Source organism: Rhinolophus sinicus, chromosome 15 (genome assembly GCF_057876585.1).
Source record: "Rhinolophus sinicus isolate RSI-liver-muscle chromosome 15, RSI-T2T, whole genome shotgun sequence".
In the NCBI taxonomy this organism is placed as follows: domain Eukaryota; kingdom Metazoa; phylum Chordata; class Mammalia; order Chiroptera; family Rhinolophidae; genus Rhinolophus; species Rhinolophus sinicus.
The window spans coordinates 63354744-63376284 of record NC_142515.1 but is presented as its reverse complement, the minus strand read 5'-3'; the positions used below and the strand labels follow the sequence as shown (position 1 = coordinate 63376284).

Sequence of the window (21541 nt, the reverse complement as noted above, 5' to 3'; positions counted from 1 at the left end):
AGAGTCAGCAGATGCCTGATTCTGCCCACTCCCCACACATTGACAGAGCTGCTTGAGTTCTGGTGGGTGACTCAGGCCTGCAGAAAAGCCCCTTGGGGCAGTAGCTCAGTGGTAGTTAGGGCTGGGTGGGGATAAGGACAAAGAGGAAAAGTTTCTAAATAATGGACACGGACTTCAGCTCTGTGCCATCAGGCTGGACTTCTTGTTCTCTCAGACCCACCTAACTTCTCTGAGCCTCCAGTAAAATGTGGAGAATAATGGTGTTTAGGTGAATTTAATTAGAAGTATGTCTGTGGACATTGCATGGACACATCAACCACTTCTTTGTCAACCCAGAGAGAGCTTTTCACTTGAATCTCTTTCTCTTCCATCCTCAGGCCTAACTTATACCACCAATGAAGGGAGTTCTCCAGGATCAGATGGCCAATCATGGGTAACATTGAAGCAATGATGAAAGAAAAGTTTAAATAATAGGATGAAGTTCTCTGAAACTCAGTATCAAAATTCTTTTTCCTTTGGGTTCATTAGGCTGAATCTTTTCATAGCATCTATTTGTTTCATCTATGAAAAGCCAGCCAACCTGTCCGTTCAGACACAATACCTCCCTGTGCCACAGGAGCAAGAGGAATTGTTGCCATGATAGCCTGATCCTTAAAGCCAGCTCCTCACCTGTTTCTAGCTCACACCAGCTGACCATTTATGAGCAACTAGTAGTGAAAGGCAACGTCACCTGTTATGGAAGGCAAAAAGCCTCTGAGATGGATTCAAAGAGGAAAACAACGTTTGTAACGAAACCTCAGCTCTCACCAATGCAAACTTGCCGGTGAACAGCAGTGAAAGTAGAAGACCTTACCTATTCAGCTGAAGACCTGGACCACGTGTCCACGCTGACCCCACGCACATTCCCTGCAGGAGGCAGGGGTTCCAACATTTCTGCTCAACTTTTCATTTCTCACTCCACTGTCCATGGGTGGAAAGGAAGTGAGAATGGGAGGTGGAGGGTGCACAGCACCGCAGGGCCCTGCAGAGCACCCTGAGGCATGCGTGCAGCAGTGTGCGCCGCAGCCCGAGGGCCGCCTTGTCAGGCCAGAAGGGGCTCCAATATTTTTTTAAATAACAAAGCTCAAACCGTGCTTACACTATCTCCAAGATCCACTGCACTATAGTGGGTACAATTATGGGGGGAATGGCAGTTAGTACAAGACTTCCCTAAGGAGAGACCTGCCTTTGTTGACTAAAGATGATAGGTCAGTAGAGACTGCAATCTTGGGTTGAAATTCTCACTACTACATTAAGACAACTGAACATCTTTAAGTCTGTTTCTTATTTGTGGCATGGGACTAATGCGATGCTGTAAGAAACAAATCAAGCAATATTTACAAGAAGATTTTTAAACCATAAAAAGGGCTATAAAAATGTGAGATTATTATTGAGAGAGTTACCCACACGAAGACACTGAAGCAGCCAGGGCAACTAAGAACTGCTCATATAAACATGTGTTTTTGTTGAGAGGAAATGTGAGATTCTGTGATATTTTTTTTTAAAGTGTCTAAAAATAACGATTATACTTCCGCTTCCAGTTATGACAGGCCATACCCTCCTACAGAAACCAATTCTAAAATGGAACAAATATGTGAGACAACCTTTTTCAGGCAGTGAATAGCAGGCAATGTAAGACTGTGGTCCTTGAGATAAGAAAAACATACAAGGTAAGTCCCACAATTGCCCTGGGTGTCCTCCTAGGGGTGCCTTTCTGCCAAGGTGCAAGAAGGTGGAACTCCAAAGGCAGTAACTTACCAGAACTACAAGGCATAAGTCAGATAGTTCCAGGCTTCTGAAGGGGGCTGAACTTTTCAGGACAGTGTCCTGAGAAGGTGTGTTGTGTGAGAATTCATCATGTGTGTCTTTAGCCAAGGGTTGCCTATACTTGCATGGGGTGAGACTCCAAGAGACCTAGCAGCGATCACCTGCTCCAAGGCTGAGAACTCAATGGCGATAACAGAGATTGGGATAATCACTGAGATTATCCCAAAGTGTTAGGAATGTTGGAGTTCCACCTCATCCACACTGGAGAGACTTCACTAAGCATCTTGGGATTTCATTTTTATACTCCAGAAAGACCACACCTGAGAAATAAGAACCATACCCTAGAACAAGAGCCATGAACTAGGAACAAGCTTCAAATTGAAATAGAATAACCCTAACAAAGAATAATAGCAAACCGGGCAGAACCAAAAGGATATTTAACTGCCAACCAGAAAACAAAACTCATCATCCTTTAAAGGAAGAAAACATAATATGTCCCTTCATATAACATCCACACTGTCCAACTTACAACTAAAATTAGTAGAAATATGAAGAAACAGAAAAATGTGACCCCTAAGGAGAAAAATAGGTAGCAATAGAAACAGACCCCAAGATGAACCAGATGCTGGAATTACCACACAAGGACTTTAAAGCAGCTATTAAAAATATTTTCAAAGACTTAAAAGAAAAGATATCCATAATAATTGTAAGGTGAGAAATTTCATCAAGTAAGTGGAAAATATAAGAAAATTGAATGTAAATTCTAGAACTAAAAAGTATATCTGAAATGAAAATTTTCCTGGTGGGCCAAAAGCACATTGTTGATTAAAAAAAATTTTTAAAGTTCAAGTTAATAAACTTGAAGACCAATCAACCAATCAATAGAAATTATTCAATCTGAAGGACAGAAAGAAAAAAAGATTGAATAACAGTAAACATGTACTCAGTTGCATTTGGGACAAATATCAAATGTCATAATATGTGTGTGTCTTGTGTCACAGAGAGAAAGAGGAGCGAGAAGAGGGCAGAAAAACTATTTGAAGAAATAATGTTGACATTTCTAAAGTTTGTTGAAAAACAGCAAATTGCACAAAAAGTTTAGTAAATCCCAAGAAGAACAAAATAGAAAGAAAACCACAATTAGGCATATCATAGTCAAATTCATGAAAATCAAAAATGAAAAGATTATCTTAAAATCAACCAGATAAAGTAAATATTATATATAGGGGAACAAAACACAACCTCGAGCAGATGTTTTACCAGAAACAATGGAAGTCATAAGACAATGGAAAGTTTTCTCTAACATGCTAAAAGAAAAAATCAAAAATTTGTTAACCTATAATGCTTTCGCCAATGATATCTTCGAAAAAAACGAGGATTAAATAAAGTTATTTTCAGATAATGACAGCTGAAATCATTCATCTCCAGAAGACTTGTACTACAGGATATTCAAAAGAGTTTGTGGTTAAAGGGAAAAGACATCAGATGAAAACTTGGACCTACAGAAAGGAAACAAGATCACTATTAATGGCAAATATGTAAGTAAATGTATACAAACTATGTACTTTTTCCATCTTAATTTCTTTAAAAAGACTATGACAATGTAAAGCAAAAATTATAACATTGTACTTTGGAGTTTATAACATATGTACATGAAATAGGTCTGCCAATTAAGTTCGTGAACTTGCCACCTGGTGCTTACATTGGCAGCACTGTACAAACAGCTCGGTACGGTTTCATAACCTTAGTAATGAAATCAGGGACAAGTTAGTCCAAGTTGATGGGGATAATGCCATGAAGAAAACGGCAGTGTACAAATGGATTATACATTTTTCTGAAGGGAGAGAACAGGTCACTGATGAAGAGAGGTCACTGAGGTCAGTAACGAGCAGAACAGACGAAAACATTGCAAAAACTTGTTGAATATTGCATCAAAATCATTGGCTGACTGTGACTAGCATAGCAGACCAAGTAAACATAGATAGAGAAACAAGAAAATCGTAACAGAAAATATTGGCATGAGAAAGGTGTGTGCAAAAATGGTCCCAAAGGAGCTCTTGCATCACAACAATGCACCAGCTCACACGGCACTGTCTGTGAGAAAGTTTTTAGCCAGTAAACAAATAAGTGTGTAGGGGCAGAGCCCCAGAAAGTAGTTTACAGGCTCTCGGCCTCACGTGAAGGGGTGCTGGCTCAGGTAGTAAATGGCCATCAATGTGATTGGATGGCCATCAGCTGTGGCTAGTTGGTCGTCAGCTGTAACCAGTGAGCTATTGGCCACTAATGTAACTGCTGTGGCTACGCTAGCAAAAAGAGAAAATGGGGGCTAGCAAGAAGATGGTGGCTGGGCTGGCAAGCGCAGATTGCAGTTAGGATGGCTGGTTGCGGACAGTGTGGATCCAGCCTCCAGTGAGAGTATAGTGCCGCCAGCGAAAATATACTGGTATGACTCCCCTACTTATGGCTCCGCGGGTGTTCCTTTTTGGCCTCACCATATCCTACGTTATGTGGGGAGCAGGAGCAGAGACCCCTCTGGATGCCCCGCAGGCCTCCCTGCACGACAAAGTATATTGGAACACCCTCCCTACTCACCTAATCTGACCCCTAACGACTTCTTTCTTTACCTGGAGGTAAAGGAAATATTGAAAGGAAGACATTTTGATGACTTTCAGGACATCAAGGGTAATATGACGACAGCTCTGATGACCATTCCAGAAAAAGTTCCAAAATCTCTTTGAAGGGTGGACTAGGTGCTGGCATTGGTGCATAGCTTCCCAAGGGGAGTACTGCGAAGGTGACTGTAGTGATATTCAGAATTGAGGTATGTAGCGCTTTTTCTAGGATGAGTTCAGGAACTTAATTGCCAGACGTCATATATATGACAGCAATTGCACCAAAGACGAGGGAATAAATGGAAGCATACTGTTGCAAGATTCTCACATTTTTACATGGAATAATATTTTATTAACTCTAAGTAATAATAAAATTGTGATAAATTGAGGATACATATTTTATTTATAGCTTTGTGACAAAGATATCAGGAAAGTCAAAGTTCAGTTCTAATCAACAAACCCAAACTGAGTATCAATTCTGTGCCAGATCCCAGCTCGACTCTAGAGAAACAGAGATGAATAAGGCAAATCTTCTGTTTGGGTTATTTCCATAAAAATTGTTCAAGTGGGCAGGTGGTTCTCTCTCCTATCATGATTTAGAAGCACAAGCTTCTTTGTCCCTTAGAGTCTTGTTGTCATCTGCATCCAGTTGGCAAAAGGGGAAAGAAAGTAGACAAGGCAAACCTCCACTCATAGAAGCCCAGCCTACAAGTGGCATGCATCACTTTGGTTCACATTCCATTGTAATTGGATGGCCATATCTAATGGCGAGGAATGATGGGAAGTACAATGCAGTCATGTGCGAGCCTTAACCCTATGATTAGGAGAGAATGCATTGTGGTAGGCTATTAGTCTCTGCCAAACTCTCTTCAGAGAGCTTGCAATCTATACACAAGACAATAATCAAAAAAGTTAATATTTTCCTGACATTTAAAATAGATCATGTTCCCCCTGACCTCTGGCAAGAGGAGAGGGGCTGAGGATTGAGTTAATCTATCATGCCTACGTAATGAAGCCTCTATAACCCAAAAGGAGAGGTTTCAGAGAGTTTTCAGGTTGGTGAATCAGAACGCTTCCATGTGCCCTACCCAGTCCTAGACTCCACAGCAATCTAGACATCATCAAAATGGCGGAGTGAGGTGAGCCTCTGTAAAGCTCCCCTGGAATTTACAACTAATCGAACAACAAAAACTCCACAAAGGACTCCCTGAACAGCAGACGGGCAAGACGAAGAGGCCCACTACCGACTGAAATCACCTACAGGTGGGAGATTCGTGCAAGTGGGGGGAGGAGGAAAGGGAGAAGTGAGGAGACGGAGCCGCGCGGGCGCAGGACGCAGACCTAGCTCAGTGCGCCGAGCTCGCTGCTTCCCGGAACTACCGCAGCTGCGGGAGAGGGAAGAACTCGGACTGCTAGGGCTCCACTTATGGCCCACAGGTCTGAGGGGGCAGCATATAACACGGCTGAAACCAACGCTCACGGTAGAGACCTCGGAGAAAAGACTGAGGGAAAAAGGCTGAAAACGGTGGTTTAAGCCCTCACTGCCGAGCAGAGAACGGAAGCCTTAGGCACTGAGACTAACCGCCCCTCCCTCCCCCCCAGAGTTCACCCCGCCCCCACTTGCCCGGTGCTAGAAGCAGAACAGTAGCAGTGTCAGATCAAAAGAACAGAATATTTGCTGTTCTGAGAACTGTAGACCACAGGCACAATTCGCAGCCCAACTAGTTCCAGCAAAGGGGAGTGAGCTATGGAAGCAGGACCGGCTGTGGTGGTGGTCGCCACCATTGCTCTGGGCCACCTCTCACAACTCACCCCGCCCCTGGCCCCACCTATCTGGGCGGATCCCTGCAGGAGTAAAAGAACTGCTGAAACATACGGGCTCTGAATCTGGTGTAGGAAGAGCTTTGGAATTTCAAAACCCCTCTGCATACCCACCAGGACACTGTGTCCTGTGACCCAGGTGAACTATTAACAGAGGAGAAGTCCATCTCCCAGGGAATCCCCCCATTGTGTGAGAAGCTGGAATAGTGCAGAGAAAACATAGCAATACTGTGTGAGAGAGAGAAAAAAAGGCGGCAATCGGAGAGAAAATAAAACATTTTACCAACAAGTACTGGAAAACAAAAGATAGACCTCTTCTTATCAACCGTTTCAGAAGCCACTCCTGTAGATGTCTAGGAAGAGAAATAATAAATCAGTAATTGCCATGAATAACCAAGGTAACAAGACAGCTCAGAAAGAAAGTGAAAAGTCTCCAGAAAAGGCACTTAAAGATATGGAAATATATGACTTAAATGACAGAGAATTCAAGATTGCAGTTCTGAAAAAACTCAACGAGATGCAAGAAAACACAGAAAGGCAGTTTAATGACCTCAGAAATACAATCAAGGAACAACATGAGCATTTTAGGAGACTGAAATTTTAAAAAAGAACCAAATAGAATTTCTGGAGATTAAGAACTCAATAGAAGAAACTAAGAATGAAATAACCAGCTTAGGTAGTAGCGTTGACCAGATGGAGGAAAGAATCAGTGACATCGAAGGTAGAAACCTAGAAATTACACAGATGGAAGAAGAAAGAGACTTGAGACTTAAAAGAAATGAAAGAACTCTACAGGAACTTTCTGACTCCATCAGAAAGAGCAATATAAGAATAATGGGCATACCAGAAGGAGAAGAAAGAGAGAAGGGAACAGAGAATATATTCAAACAAATTATCGATGAGAACTTCCCAAACTTGTGGACAGAACTGGACCCTTGAATCCAAGAAGCAAATAGAACACCTAATTACCTCAACCCCAACAGGCCTTCTCCAAGGCACATTGTATTGAAGCTGACAAAGAAAGAATCCTCAAGGCAGCCAGGGAAAAGAAGACGGTAACCTACAAAGGAAAGCCCATTAGATTATCATCAGATTTTTCAGCAGAAACTCTACAAGCCAGGAGGGAGTGGAAGAGAGAAATTAGGAGCCAAGAATAATATATCCAGCAAAGATATCCTTTAGATATGAAGGAGGAATAAAGACCTTTCCAGACATACAGAAGCTGAGGGAATTTTCTAATACACGACCTGCACTACAAGAAATACTAAAGGAGGCCATTCGACCACCATCAACAGGGACAATGTGTGGCAACCAAAACATAAAAAGGGGGAGAGTAAAGGCCTGAACTGGAATATGGGAATAGAGAAAGTAAGCATGCTGAAGATAATGGAATACTCTAAATATCAAATTTTCTTTTACAAAAACTTAAGGGTAACCACTCAAAAAAAATCCAGAACTGAAATATATACTGTAATAAAAGAAGAAACAGAGGGAAACATCATAGAATACCACCACACAGAAATAATAGACAACAACAGAAAGGCAAAGAAACAATGGAGACACAGCCTTACCAGAAAACTAAAGATAGAATGACAGGAAATCCTCACATATCAATAATCATCCTAAATGTTAATGGACTGAACTCACTAATAAAAAGGCACAGGGTAGCAGATTGGATCAAAAAACTAAATCCAACCATACACTGTCTCCAAGAGACACATCTCAGCTATAAGGACAAGCATAGACTCAAAGTGAAAGGATGGAAATTCACACTCCAAGCAAATGGTACCCAGAGAAAATTAGGTGTAGCCATAATGATATCAGATGAAACAGACTTCAGGATGAAAAAGATAACAAGAGACAAAGATGGACATTTCATAATGGTAAAGGGGACTATACAACAAGAAGACGTAACAGTCATCAATATTTATGCACCCAATCAGGGAGCACCGAAATATACCAAGCAACTACTAACAGAACTAAAGGGAGAAATTGACCAAAGCACAATTATACTAGGAGACTTAAATACATCATTGACAGCTATGGATAGATCATCAAAACAGAAAATAAATAACGGAATAGCAGCCCTAAATGACACATTAGATGAAATGGACATAATTGACATATATAGAGCACTTGATCCTAACACAACAGACTATACATTCTTTTCTAGTGTACATGGAACATTCTCAAGGATAGACCATATATTGGGACATAAAATCAGCCTCAACAAATTTAAGAAGATTGAAATCATACCATGCGTATTCTCTGATCACAAGGCTTTGAAATTGGATATCAACTGCAAAAAGAAAGCAGGAAAAAAACACAAATACATGGAGATTAAACAACATACTTTTAAAGAATGACTGGGTCAAAGAAGAAATTAGAGGAGAGATCAAAAGATACAAGAAACAAATGACAATGAAAATACATCCTACCAAAATTTTGGGGATGCAGCGAAAGCAGTTTTAAGAGGGAAATTTATGTCATTTCAAGCCTATCTCAAGAAAAAAGAAAAATCCCAAATGAATAACCTCATGTTACTCCTTAAAGAACTAGAAAAAGAAGAGCAAGTGAAACCCAAGGTCAGCAGAAGAAAGGAAATAACAAAAATCGGAGCAGAACTAAATGAAATAGAGAACAAAAAGACAATAGAAAAAATTAATGTGACAAAGAGCTGGTTCTTTGAAAAGATTAACAAAATTGACAAACCCTTGGCAAGACTCACTAAGATAAAAAGAGAGGAGACACTAATTAACAAAATCAGAAATGAAAAAGGGGAAGTTATCACGGACACCACAGAAATACAAAGGATCATCCAAGAATATTATGAAGGGCTATATGCCACAAAATTCAATAACCTAGAAAAAATGGACAAGTTCTTAGAAACATATAGCCTTCCAAGGCTGAACCATGAAGAACTGGAAAATCTAAACAGACTGATCACCAGTAACAAAATTGAATCAGTCATCCAAAACTTTCCCAAAAGCAAAAGTCCGGGACCAGATGGCTTAACTAGTGAATTCTACCAACCCTTCAAAGAGGATCTAATACCAATCCTGCTCAAACTCTTCCAGAAAATTGAAGAAGAGACAGTACTCGGTAACTCATTTTTTGAGGCCAACATTACCCTGATATCAAACCTGGTAAGGACAACACAAAAAAAGAAAACTACAGACCAATATCTCTGATGAATACAGACGCAAAAGTCCTAAATAAAATTCTAGCAAATCGAATACTTATTCATCACGACCAAGTGGGGTTCATCCCTGGGGTACAAGGATGATTCAACGTCCACAAAGCCATCAATGTGATACATCACATAAACAAAATAAAGGACAAAAATCATATGATTATATCAATTGATGCAGAAAACGCATTTGACAAGATACAACATCCATTTATGATTAAAACACTTAATAAAATAGGTATAGAAGGAAAATACCTTAACATAATAAAGGCCATATATGACAAGCCCTCAGTTAATCTCATAATTAATGGTGAAAAACTGAAGCCCTTTGCTCTACGTTCAGGAACACAACAGGGCTGTCCCCTATCACCTCTGCTTTTCAACATAGTGTTGGAAGTCCTTGCCAGAGCAACGAGGCAAGAGAAAGAAATAAAAGGCATCCAAATTGGGAATGAAGAAGTTAAATTATCATTCTTTGCAGATGACACGATGCTATATATAGAAAACCCTAAAGACTCCACCAAAAAGCTATTAGAAACAATCAACGAATACAGTAAAATTGCCGGCTACAAAAATCAATGTACAAAAGTCCATTGCATTTCTATATACCAACAATGAATTCTCAGGAAAAGAAATACGAAAAACAATTCCTTTTGCAATTGCAGCAAAAAGAATAAAATACCTAGGCATAAACTTAACCAAGGATGTGATGGACCTATATGCTGAAAACTATAAGACATTTTTGAAAAAAATTGAAGAAGAAACAAAGAAATGGAAAGATATTCCATGCTCATGGATTGGAAGAATCAACATAGTTAAAATGGCCATATTACCCAAAGCAATATACAGATTTAATGCAATCCCCATCAAAATCCCAATGGCATTTTTTAAAAAAATAGAACAAAAAATCATCAGATTTGTTTGGAACCACAAAAGATCCCGAATAGCCAAAGTAATTTTAAGAAAAAGAACAATACTGGAGGTATCACACTCCCTGACTTTAGCTTGTACTACAGGGCTACAATAATCAAAACAGCATGGTATTGGCAGAAAAACAGACACATAGACCAATGGAATAGAATTGAGAACCCAGAAGTAAAACCACATAAATATGGACAGATAATTTTTGACAAAGAAGCTAAAAACATACAATGGAGCAAAGACAGCCTCTTCAATAAGTGGTACTGGGAGAATTCGATAGCCACGTGCAAAAGAATGAAACTGGACTGCTATCTGTCACCATGTACCAAAGTTAATTCAAAATGGATCAAAGACTTAAGCATAAGATCTGACACAATAAACTGCATAGAAGAAAACATAGGTACTAAACTTATGGACCTTGGGTTCAAAGAGCATTTTATGAATTTGACTCCAAAGGCAAGGGAAGTGAAAGATAAAACAAACGAGTGGGACTATGTGAAACTTAAAAACTTCTGCACAGCAAAAGAAACCATCGACAAAATAAAGAGGCAACCAACTGAATGGAAGAAGATTTTTGCAAACAATACTTCTGATCAGGGGCTAATATACAAGGAACTCATGCAACTCAACAACAAAAAAACAAACAACTCAATTGAAAAATGTGCAGAGGACCTGAAGAGACATTTCTCCAAAGAGAACATACAAATGGCAAATAGACATATGAAAAAATGCTCAACATCACTAATCATCAGAGAAATGCAAATAAAAACCACAATGAGATATCACCTCACCCCAGTCAGAATGGCTATCATCAACAAGACAAATAGCAACAAGTGTTGGAGAGGCTGTGGAGAAAAAGGGACCCTCATACACTGTTGGTGGGAATGCAGAGTGGTGCAGCCGCTATGGAAGGCAGTGTTGAGGTTCCTCAAAAAATTACGAATAGAATTACCATATGACCCAGCAATCCCTCTTCTGGGTATCTACCCAAAAAATCTGAAAACATTTAGAGATAAAGACACGTGTGCTCCAATGTTCATTGCAGCTTTGTTTACGGTGGCCAAGACATGGAAACAACCAAAATGTCCTTCGATAGATGAATGGATAAAGAAGTTGTGGTATATATACACAATGGAATACTATTCGGCAGTAAGAAAAGATGATATAGGAACATTTGTGACAACATGGATGGATTTTGAGAGTATGATGCTAAGCGAAATAAGTCAGACAGAAAAAACAGAGAACCATATGATTTCACTGATACGTGGTATGTAAACCAAAAACAACAAGAGAACAAGACAAATGAAAAACAAAAACTGATAGACACAGACAATAGTTTAGTGGTTACCAGAGGGTAAGGGGGGTGGGGGGTGGGAGATGAGGGTAAGGGGGATCAAATATATGTTGATGGAAAGAGAACCGAGTCTGGGTGGTGAACACACAATGGGATTTATAGATGATGTAATACAGAACTGTACACCTGAAAACTATGTAATTTTACTAACAATTGTCACCCCAATAAATTTTTTAAAAATAAATAAATAAAATAGATCATGTTAATTTTGTACATGATGCAAAAATGTATAAGGAATAAAATAAAACTCATTAATAATATAACAGCTAAGCAATAGACATATGAGAATATCATTTCATTCTTTTTTTCCATGTTTACCAAAATATATTTTTGGTCTCATTTTTTTTTTTTAACAAATTTAGAATCATGCCATAAATTTTGCTTCATACCCTTTGGGTTTCTTTTTTCCACTGAATTCATCATAAATACTTTCCCATATCATTACCACAATGTATTTTTTATAACAATTAGGATCAAGGAGAAGGAAGACTGTTTACATAGCAAAAGAATGTGTGTGTTTTTAAAAAAAACCTGGAGAGAAAGCAACTTCCTTGGAGTTACTTGTATTTCCACATCCCCTCTGAGGATCATGATAAACTCCAGGAAAAGACAATAAATCCAACAAGCAGATTGTACTTCCTCAGAGATGGAAGACATGAGTACTGGTGCAACTAGAAAGTTACTCCAAGACACCTGGAGCCTGCAGGAACCATGATAAATACTAATGGTGACATAAGGAGACTGGGAGAAGGAAGAAGGGATTGGAACACTAGAAATAGGCAAATACTTTCATAATTTTCAAAAAATAGCTAGAATGTAGAGTCTACCACTCTACACTGGTAGTATTGACATAAAACTCAAAAGGAGCCCATTGAGAAGATAAAGAAGAATCATAAGCTCTTATTCAGTTAAATGTACTCTATTCAACCCACTTCAATCAGCGTAATGATTTGCCAGAACCGAGTCCTAAGCTGGGTTCTGCAAGCACAAATCATAAAAATGTCTTCCTCAAGGAGCTGTCAACTTGAGAACAAGTCCTTTAGGCTAAGCTCATTTATCTTTGGTGAATAAGAAGATACTGGCATCAATATGGATGGGACAAGGCATCTTATGATTTATACTTCCATTTATTCCACTCTCAACACCACAGTATGACAGACACTATGCAAGCTGCCTGGGGTGGTAACATGGGGTGGTCTTTGGGTAATTCATGGACATCACACACACCATACAGAGCTCAACCACCACGCACAGCCACACACCTGTCATGCCAAACAGTTTTATTTTGGAGAGGTAGGAATAGACAGCTGAAACTTCAGTTTAACTCTGACTGCCATTATACCCTCACATCACTGATGTGGCATTGACAGGAATTCAGTTCTCCCTAGAGCCTCAACTTCAGTGGAGACCTCACGGACCCAGAGTGAGGATATCAATGAGGAGTAATCTTGGTTGAGGGTTGCTTCTGGTAATAAGGAAGCTGAGGGAATGTTTTGTAAAAAGATTAATGGAAAACAAAAACCTTTCCAAGAAAATGGTACTGTAACAACATGGATATCCATGATGAAAATAAATCAATCCTAAACCCTACCTCACACCATATAAAAAAAAAAAAATCAAGGTGTTTCCCAGACCAAAATGAAAAAGCTAAAGCTATAATGTTTCTAGGAGAAAACATAGGAGAATATCTAGGCAACCCGAGAGTAAGAAAAGGTTTCTTGGACAGGACAGAAAACAATAATCATAAAAGAAAAGACTGATAAATTAAACTTAATCAAAATTAAAATTTTCTTCTAATCTTCCTAAAAGACACTGTTAGGAAATGAAAGGCAAGTCACAGACCGAGATAAAAAATTCACACAGCATACGAGTAAGGGAAGTATCCAGAACATATAAAGAGTTCCAATAAATCAATAATTAAAAGATAAACAACCTGATAAAAAATGGACAGAAGATTTATATCTATCTATCTATATAGATATATAGGTATATTTATATATATATATATAGGTATATATATATATTTATATATTTACATGTACTTTTTGGCCTATTGTATATATGTGAGTATACCAGGGGTGCCAAAAATAATATATACAAATGGACACTTTGGTCAGCGTTGTCCAAGCAGTAGTTCGCCGTAATCAGACGTGTCTGGATGCTGATGGTAACCACTATGAGCACCTCCTGTAATTGGAGAAGTCACACGTGACTTGTATTCATCTTTTGTTATTGGCATATATTTAGTATTAGAATTTTAATACAATGTTTTCCTTTCTTAAAGTGTGTATACATGTTTTTGGCACCTTCTCTGTGTGTGCGTGTGTATATATACATACACACACAAATATATACACATATAACAAACATACACAAATGGTCAAAAAGTACATGAAAATGTGCTTGATATTGTTAATTATCAGGTAAGTGCAAAGTAAAACCATTTTGAGATACCTCAGCACACCCACTACAACGGCTAAAATTTAAAAGATTATCAACAGCGAATAGTGAAGCTGTAAAGCCACTGGAATCAAAATTAAAATTTTCTTCTAATCTTCCTAAAAGACATTGCTGGTAGGAATGTGTAATGATAGAACTACTTTTGAAAACACTTTAGCCATTTCTTATAAAATTAAACATACACTAACCACGTGTCCCAGCAATTCCATGCCCACGTATTTACCCAAGATAAATGAAAACACATGTCAACACAAAGATTATGCATGAATATTTATAACAGCTTTATTCATGATAGCTAAAATTCAGAAACAACCCAAATGTCCATCAACTCGATAATCAATAAAAAAATCATGGCATAATTATACAATGGAATTCTACTCAGCAATAAAAATATTCAACTATGATACATCCTTCAATGTGAATGAATCTCACAGACATTATTGACTGAAGCTGCACACACAGGGTGCATTCTGTGATTCCATTTGTATGAAATTCTTGAGCAGGCAAAATTAATCCATAGTGGAAAAAATTCAGAACAGTGGTTACCTCTAGGAAGGAGTTATTAACTAGAAAATGTCACAAAGGAACTTTCTGAAGTAATGAAAATATTTTAAGTTTTGATAGAGGTATGGCTTACACAGGCGGAACAATTTTTTTAAATCATGCAGTTAAGATTTGTGCATTTCAATATACATAAAACTTTATATTAAAAAGCTATTAAATAGTTAAGTGGGGAATGGGTGGATGTATAAATGACACAAAAATGGCAAAATGTTGATCAAGGTTGAAGTTCAACCATGGGTACTTGGCTTCATTATATTATTATATTTACTTTATATATATCTTCACATTTCTTCCATAATAAAACATTTTTTTAAAAGAAATTGAGAGAGAGAGAGCAAAAAGGGGAGGCTAGGTTTACCAGAAATTAAAATACATTCTAAATCATCTGTCATGGAAACAGTGTCCACATGGATAAACAGAACAATGGAACAGATAGAATATCCAGAAATAGCCTCAATTACACATGTAAATTTAGTATACTCAAAGGTGACATCTCAAATCAGTGGGAAAAGATGGACTATTAATAAGTGATGTTAAGATAATCAGATATATACAAATATATATATGTATATACACATAAATATATGAAAAAATAAAATGAGATCATCTCTCACAACTCAATAAAAGCCAAGTGAACTCATTGTTTACATGTTAAAACAAATGCTAAAGAAAAAAATAAAGAGAATTTACAGAGCACCCGACAGGTAATAGTAGGGGCATAGTTCTAGAGAAGTGGAGAAGTGGCCACAGAGTAGCGCAGTCCCAAAAAGATGCCTGGCTCCCAGCCAGGCAGTCAGACCATGAGTGAGAGCCTGAGGATGGGCCACTGCAGGGAGCCAGGGGCCAGGGTGGTTCCAGCAGGAGCTGACAGAGCTGAGCAGTGGGGAATGGAACACCAGAGGCTGCTTACAGGCCTGGGGAAACCAAATGAAACCACGAATTCATTTCACAAGTGCATGGAGATTTGCCATGGAAGGATTGGATTGGTTGCCACACCAGGTCGACCACAACTGTAGCAGCTGCCTAGTGGGGGTGAGGAGGAAGGAAGGGGAGAATGGGCAGGACGGGAGGAGCATACTGCATGTGCAGTGCCCAGAACAACCATGGTAGGCCCCAACAGAGTCTCAGACAAAAATGGCAGCAGAAGTTTGCCATGGCAAGGCCACAGGGGAGAAGGGGCAAGGCCTTCGGATGGTCGCCCTTCTGAAATTATTCCCAATCCAGGAGAGGCTGCTTTTCCATTTCCAAAGGTCATACTCAGCACTTAATAGGTACAGAGATTTCCCCCATAGGGAGGGCCAGAAAAGAATTTATCTTCGAATGGAAGAAAGGAAACACCAACAGCATCAATCACCTGAAGATAGTTGGCAACACCTTCCCCCACCACAGAAAGGATGGAAAGTGCTGAGAGATGGCTCTGGAAAAGCACAGGAAACAGCTGGGCAGGAAGACATCCTGAGGGAGTCGTGTTAGAGGCCAACCTGGAACATGCAGGCAAGCTCAGACAGGGCATGGAAAGAGCTAGATGGCACTGTGTCCAGCCCTACAGGTTGTAACCAGGAAAATGAAGTAGAAAAAAATGCCTGCTGATATGCACCCTCAGAGGCCTGACTCTCTGGACAAGCAGCAAGTAAGCACACCCAGAGGAGGCTGTTCCTCTTGTCCCTGTGTCCTGCTGTCTGCATCATGCCATGTGTCGGAGGCTGCCGGCTCCCCGCTGGTTCACAGCACTCATGGCAGAACATGGCCAGCCTGGCTCCTGAGAGTGTCTTTCACATGAGGTCTAGCCTCCTAGAGAGAGATGCTCTCTATTCTCATGCCTCCATTTGGATCAGGGAACACCTGAACCAACCACATGTGGCCTAGACGGGACCTGAGAACTGACTGTGATAGGGTCACTGTGGGTCAGCCCCCCACAGAACAATCACTGGTAAGAAGGATGCCCGCTGGGCTCACATTGGACGGACCAGGGTGTTCCAGCTACAACCACATGAGGGTCTGGGGGATGAGACGCATGAGAAAGTTGTCTCCTCCATGCATCTATAGCCTACAACCTGACCAGATGCGCATGCCCCAAAAAGATCGCCTTGCAGCAGTCACTGAGAGACAGCTAAGCAAGTTCTCTCCTTAAGCTGAAGAACATAAAAAGGAATGAGGGTATGTTGAGTGAGATGCTTGACTCTGGAGGAGGGCAGAGGGAACCAAAGGCCTGAGAGCCTGGGGTTGGTGGGTTCAAAGAGCTAAATGGGTTTAGTAGGCCTCCCCAGAACAGCAGAGAGAGGTGTGGTGGCGGCGGGGAAGAGTAAAGTGGCCGAGCTGTTCTAGCATGTATGAGCTTCGTCAAAGTTAGATGACTCTTAGTGGAGGAGACTCCCTCCGAACTCCTGCCAAGATGGAATGAAGTGCTGTAAAGAAAAGGAAACACCTTTCTCCTGCCCCCAGGCCATGCACAGGTGCAGGCTCCTCCACAGCCATCCTGGGGACCTCTGCTTTTTCACATCCCCCTCCGGACAGTGGCTTTCATTTACAGGGGAAGCAGGGGGTCACTGCAGGTGGGGCTGGCTCCACGGTTCAGTAGCCACCTTGCCAGCTGGCCGTGGTTCCTGCAGGCTTCCACTCAGGCGTGGCCCCCAGCCACACCCTGCCAGAAAAGACAGTGCCAGAGATCAGTGTAAGTTCCAAACATCAGTAGGAGCACGGCTATCATGGTTCCCAACAGAGGCACTGAGCCCACATGGTCAGAGAGGAGGCTATGGCATCCTGGCCATCCTCCCTTCCCAAATGCACCATTTCCAGCAGCCATGAGACCTGACAGAGGAAGGGACAGCTGGAGGACCAGCCACACCTTGCAGGGGGGCAGGTGCAGGGGCAGATGCAAGGGGTGAGCAGAAGGGAAAGAGTGATCTCAGGAGCATTACTTAACTGCATGGAGACTGACTGTTTTCTCATCTGAAAATAAAGATAATTACAGCAATTTCACAGGGATTTTGTTTTAATGAGAATTAAATAGAATAAGTGTCTAAAGCTGGCAGGTAAAAGTGTCTTCCCCTTCTTACCACAGCCCTGCTGGGGGTGCAGCAGTGACTTTCTGCAGTTTGAGGGACCTCACGGGACAAACGAGAGGGAGATGCCTTCGGCCCATAATGCACCTGCATTGCTGGGAAGGAAACTCATCTCTGTAGGCTGCAGACTTCTCCCTCTCCTTGAAGGGGGTGTGAGATATGAGGTTCTCTAAGGTGGGAGCCTTAGGCCCCAACTTCTTACTTGGGGGAGCACCACATTTCCTTGGGGGGACAGAGCTCTGGCTAATAGTGGTTTAAGTATCTTAATCCTTTGCTGCAGAGGACAAGACCTGCCAAGTTAAGCCACTAAACTGTAGGATTCTGAGTATGTCATCTAGCCACCTTGAGCCTTCCTTTTCATATACATAAATTGAGGATAATGAAGATTAAATAATAAGAATGTATCATATGTCAAGTGCTATGGTTAGCACACCGTGTTTGTGGTACAGACAAGCACAAAATACAACCATTCCCAATGTAACTGGAGAATTCCGCTGGTTCGCAGAGGGCAGGTACAAGGCCATGGGAACCGGAAACAGGGATTAAATGTGACTTTAGGCCTTTTGGGATGTTTGCACATGTGGTCAAAAGCAAAATATACTGTAAAAAGGATTACTGCAAAGTATATGGGATCTGGGCTGAAGGAAGCAGAAGTTGCTCTTTAATAGTAGTTATGATATTTTTTTAACTTAAAATTTTTTACCTACATATGGAAGCAAAATTCAGTGCATAAGAACATAAAAAGTAGCTTCCCTTTTGGCCATGGTCATTTCCTCTTTGGCCAAATAATCATGAAGAGTGATTGCTTTTAGATCTTCTGGTGTTTACCATCACAACTTCAACTCCTCCTCCTCCTTTAGGATTAATTTGAGACAAGACCTTTAGACCTTTAGACCTTTAGACAAGGAAATGATTGCTTATACTATTTTCTTCCTCTCTCAAACTCCTTTTTGATTTGTAATTTTATTTTATTTTATTCTTCTAAATGTTGCCTTTCTACTTTGTTCATTATATTTTTATATTTCCTTCTAGTAATTGCCTTCACGACTTTAAGTAGCATATTCACTCAGCTATATGTCAAATTAAGACAATATTTGCTGCTATGAAAGATAAGGATACTCGTGTAGTTATTCTCCATCTCTCCTCCCCCTACTTTTGTTTATTATGTTATTGTTTTCACATCATCGTGGTTTAAAATAGTTTTATTAGCAAACTGAAAGTCTCTTACTTGTTTTGTTGATAGGTTGGCTCTAAAAACTAGAAAACTAATGAACGGCATTGACAATACTGTAGTCGCGAAGGTAATATTCGCCGTAGAACCAAGAAACATGATTGACCCAGAGAGAAGATAAATACTCCTGTCTCATTAACACTTTAAAATTAAATTATACAACCTTATCATTAAATAAATTATATTAAAAACAAGGTAATGAATGCTCAAAAATTACTCATTATTTTGTTACATTTGCTCTTATGCTCTTAAGCTTCCTAACACCTGTTGTTTCTGTGTCACTGGTGGAGGCTCTACCAAGCATCTTCCAGCTGGATTTAGTGACAGCATGTTGGTAGTTTTCAATTGGCCATGTTAAAATTGGTGGGAGAATTTACACCATGAAAAATGGAAAAGGCTACAAACAAGGGCTTGATGGAGTGTTTTGTTGATCAGGCTTTAGAAAGTGGTGGAGAAAATACAACGGAGATTAAATTTAAATTGTGCTGTGTCTACAGCCATTACATGGTGAATAGCACGAATATTGAGGAAACACTTTCCCAGTGTTTGAAACCGATAATCCGATTCAACAAAGTCACTCACACCATTGAAAAGTGAGTAAAGTACTGATATCCATGCTGTGAAAACGGAAAATGGTTTTAGTTTAACAAATATAATCTGTATGAGGATGAGAAATGATTTAACAGGGGATGACACATTAGATTCGATGACTATAAATTATTGGGTAAAGCATTGTGGGTGAGGGTGCAACTCCATTTATCAAATTGTGGTTAAATTGAGACCACAGTTTGGCTACAGATGCAAGAGTTTGGCTAAAGGAGAGGAAAATATTCTATAAGAATCAATTAGCTGCATAGAATTTGCAATAGAAAATTGCATGTTTTATTATTATTTGTAAATTATGTGCTACACACATACTTTATATCATAAAAGTTATAATAAACTTGGATGGATGGATGGATGGATGGATGGATGGATGGATGGATGGATAGGAGGGAGGGAAGGAGAGGAGGGAGGGCTTGGGAGAGCCTGTTGTTAAGCATTTACCAGCACACATTTTGTGAGGTCAGCTGATCTTACCATCCTATCACATAAGCAATTAAGAGAAAATGAGTAGAAACATCTTCCTCCCTTGCTCCAGGGCCAGCCTGGTCCCAGGGGCTATAGGACTCATCAGGTGGATGATTAGGATTCATTATCCAGGAAGTGGAAGCACAAGCTGGGAACCAGTAGGGCCACCAGAGCAGGTCACCCCTCGGAGCCCCCACATCTCTATAAAGGGGCTGCTGATCCCTTCCCCCAACCTCATGGGACAGTTGTGACACTCGAGACCATATCCTGGCTGCAGGCCCAGTGGCAATACTTGTTCTTTAAGAGACGTGCCCCCATCCCCACCACCTGTTACCAACAGAATGGTTGCTCAAAGAACCGATGGTCACCCACTGCCAGGCTTCCCCAGAGCCCCAGGAAGCTGCCAGCATGAGAGCCATTGCAGGGCTGGCCCGACTCTGAAGTACGTATGGGGAAGTGCAGGGAGACCACGCCACTTCTGCTTTCTGCTCACACCCACTGAGGTACCAGCCCAGGACGCACATTTGAATTCTCAAACCTCAGCCACAGGTTCACTTCAAGTTTTGAGGGAAAATACACCAGCAGTTTTATTATAATTCATTATAGCTGGGTCCTTTGCAGAAGTACCTCTCTGTGTTTCTGAAACTATGAAATGTGGCAATAATTGCTCTAAATATAGGTGGATGTGACTGTCACCCAGAGAGATTGTCTTTTTGTTCCAGATGTTTCTTGCAGAAAACCCCAAACTTAAAGTATTTATTTACCCTTCTGTGAATCTATCCTAAGGAAATGACCCAATATTCAGAAAAAGCTTTTTATATATCTCCCTCAAATCCTTTTTAGATAATACAATGATGGCAGACATAAATAAATGCAAAAGCAGACCTTAACGTGGAAAGGTGCTCTCTGCATGTTGGAAATAATGTGAGGTGTGCAATTTTAGGAGACTTTACAATAAAATATTATATAGTCATTAATAGGTCATTTTAGATGTTATTTTTAATACGTGAGGAAATGCTTGATTTCTAATAGTAACTTAAAACACAGGTGAGCAACATCATGGCTGCGAGCTCCTGCTCTGGGATCAGAGGCCCTCAGTTTGAGTACCTTCTCTGCCCCTCCTTAGATGCCTGACCTTGGGCAAGTCACCTCAGCTCCTTAAGCCTCAGCTTTCTGATAGGTACAATGGGACCATAGCAATTCCCTTCTTCGTGGGTGACTGTGAGGGAAAGAATGAGATGATTCGCAGTACTGGCACGGGGTGAGTCTTTGTCATCATCTAGACCAGGGGTGTCCAAACTGCGGCCCGCGATCCGTTGTTAATTGGCCCACAGCAAATTCCAAAAATATATTTAGTTTACTTAAATAAACCAGGTGAGGCAACACATACTTCACCTCGAGTGAGTGGCCCGGCTGTTTGTGTATTTTACCACATATGGCCCTTGGTAA

At 40.4% G+C, this 21541-nt stretch overlaps 1 protein-coding gene across 3 annotated transcripts in view; it reads right to left on the bottom strand.

The window, feature by feature from the left end:
- WDFY4 (WDFY family member 4) overlaps positions 1-980 on the bottom strand; it is a 324321-nt gene extending 323341 nt beyond the window's left edge. For 2 of the 3 annotated variants that reach the window (XM_074337248.2, XM_074337250.2), the window contains exon 1: positions 854-980. The gene's annotated coding sequence lies outside the window, so the exon portion shown is untranslated. The remainder of the gene's footprint in view (positions 1-853) is intronic. The other variant, XM_019730128.3, reaches the window with a different exon arrangement.
- Positions 981-21541: the final 20561 nt, after the last annotated feature.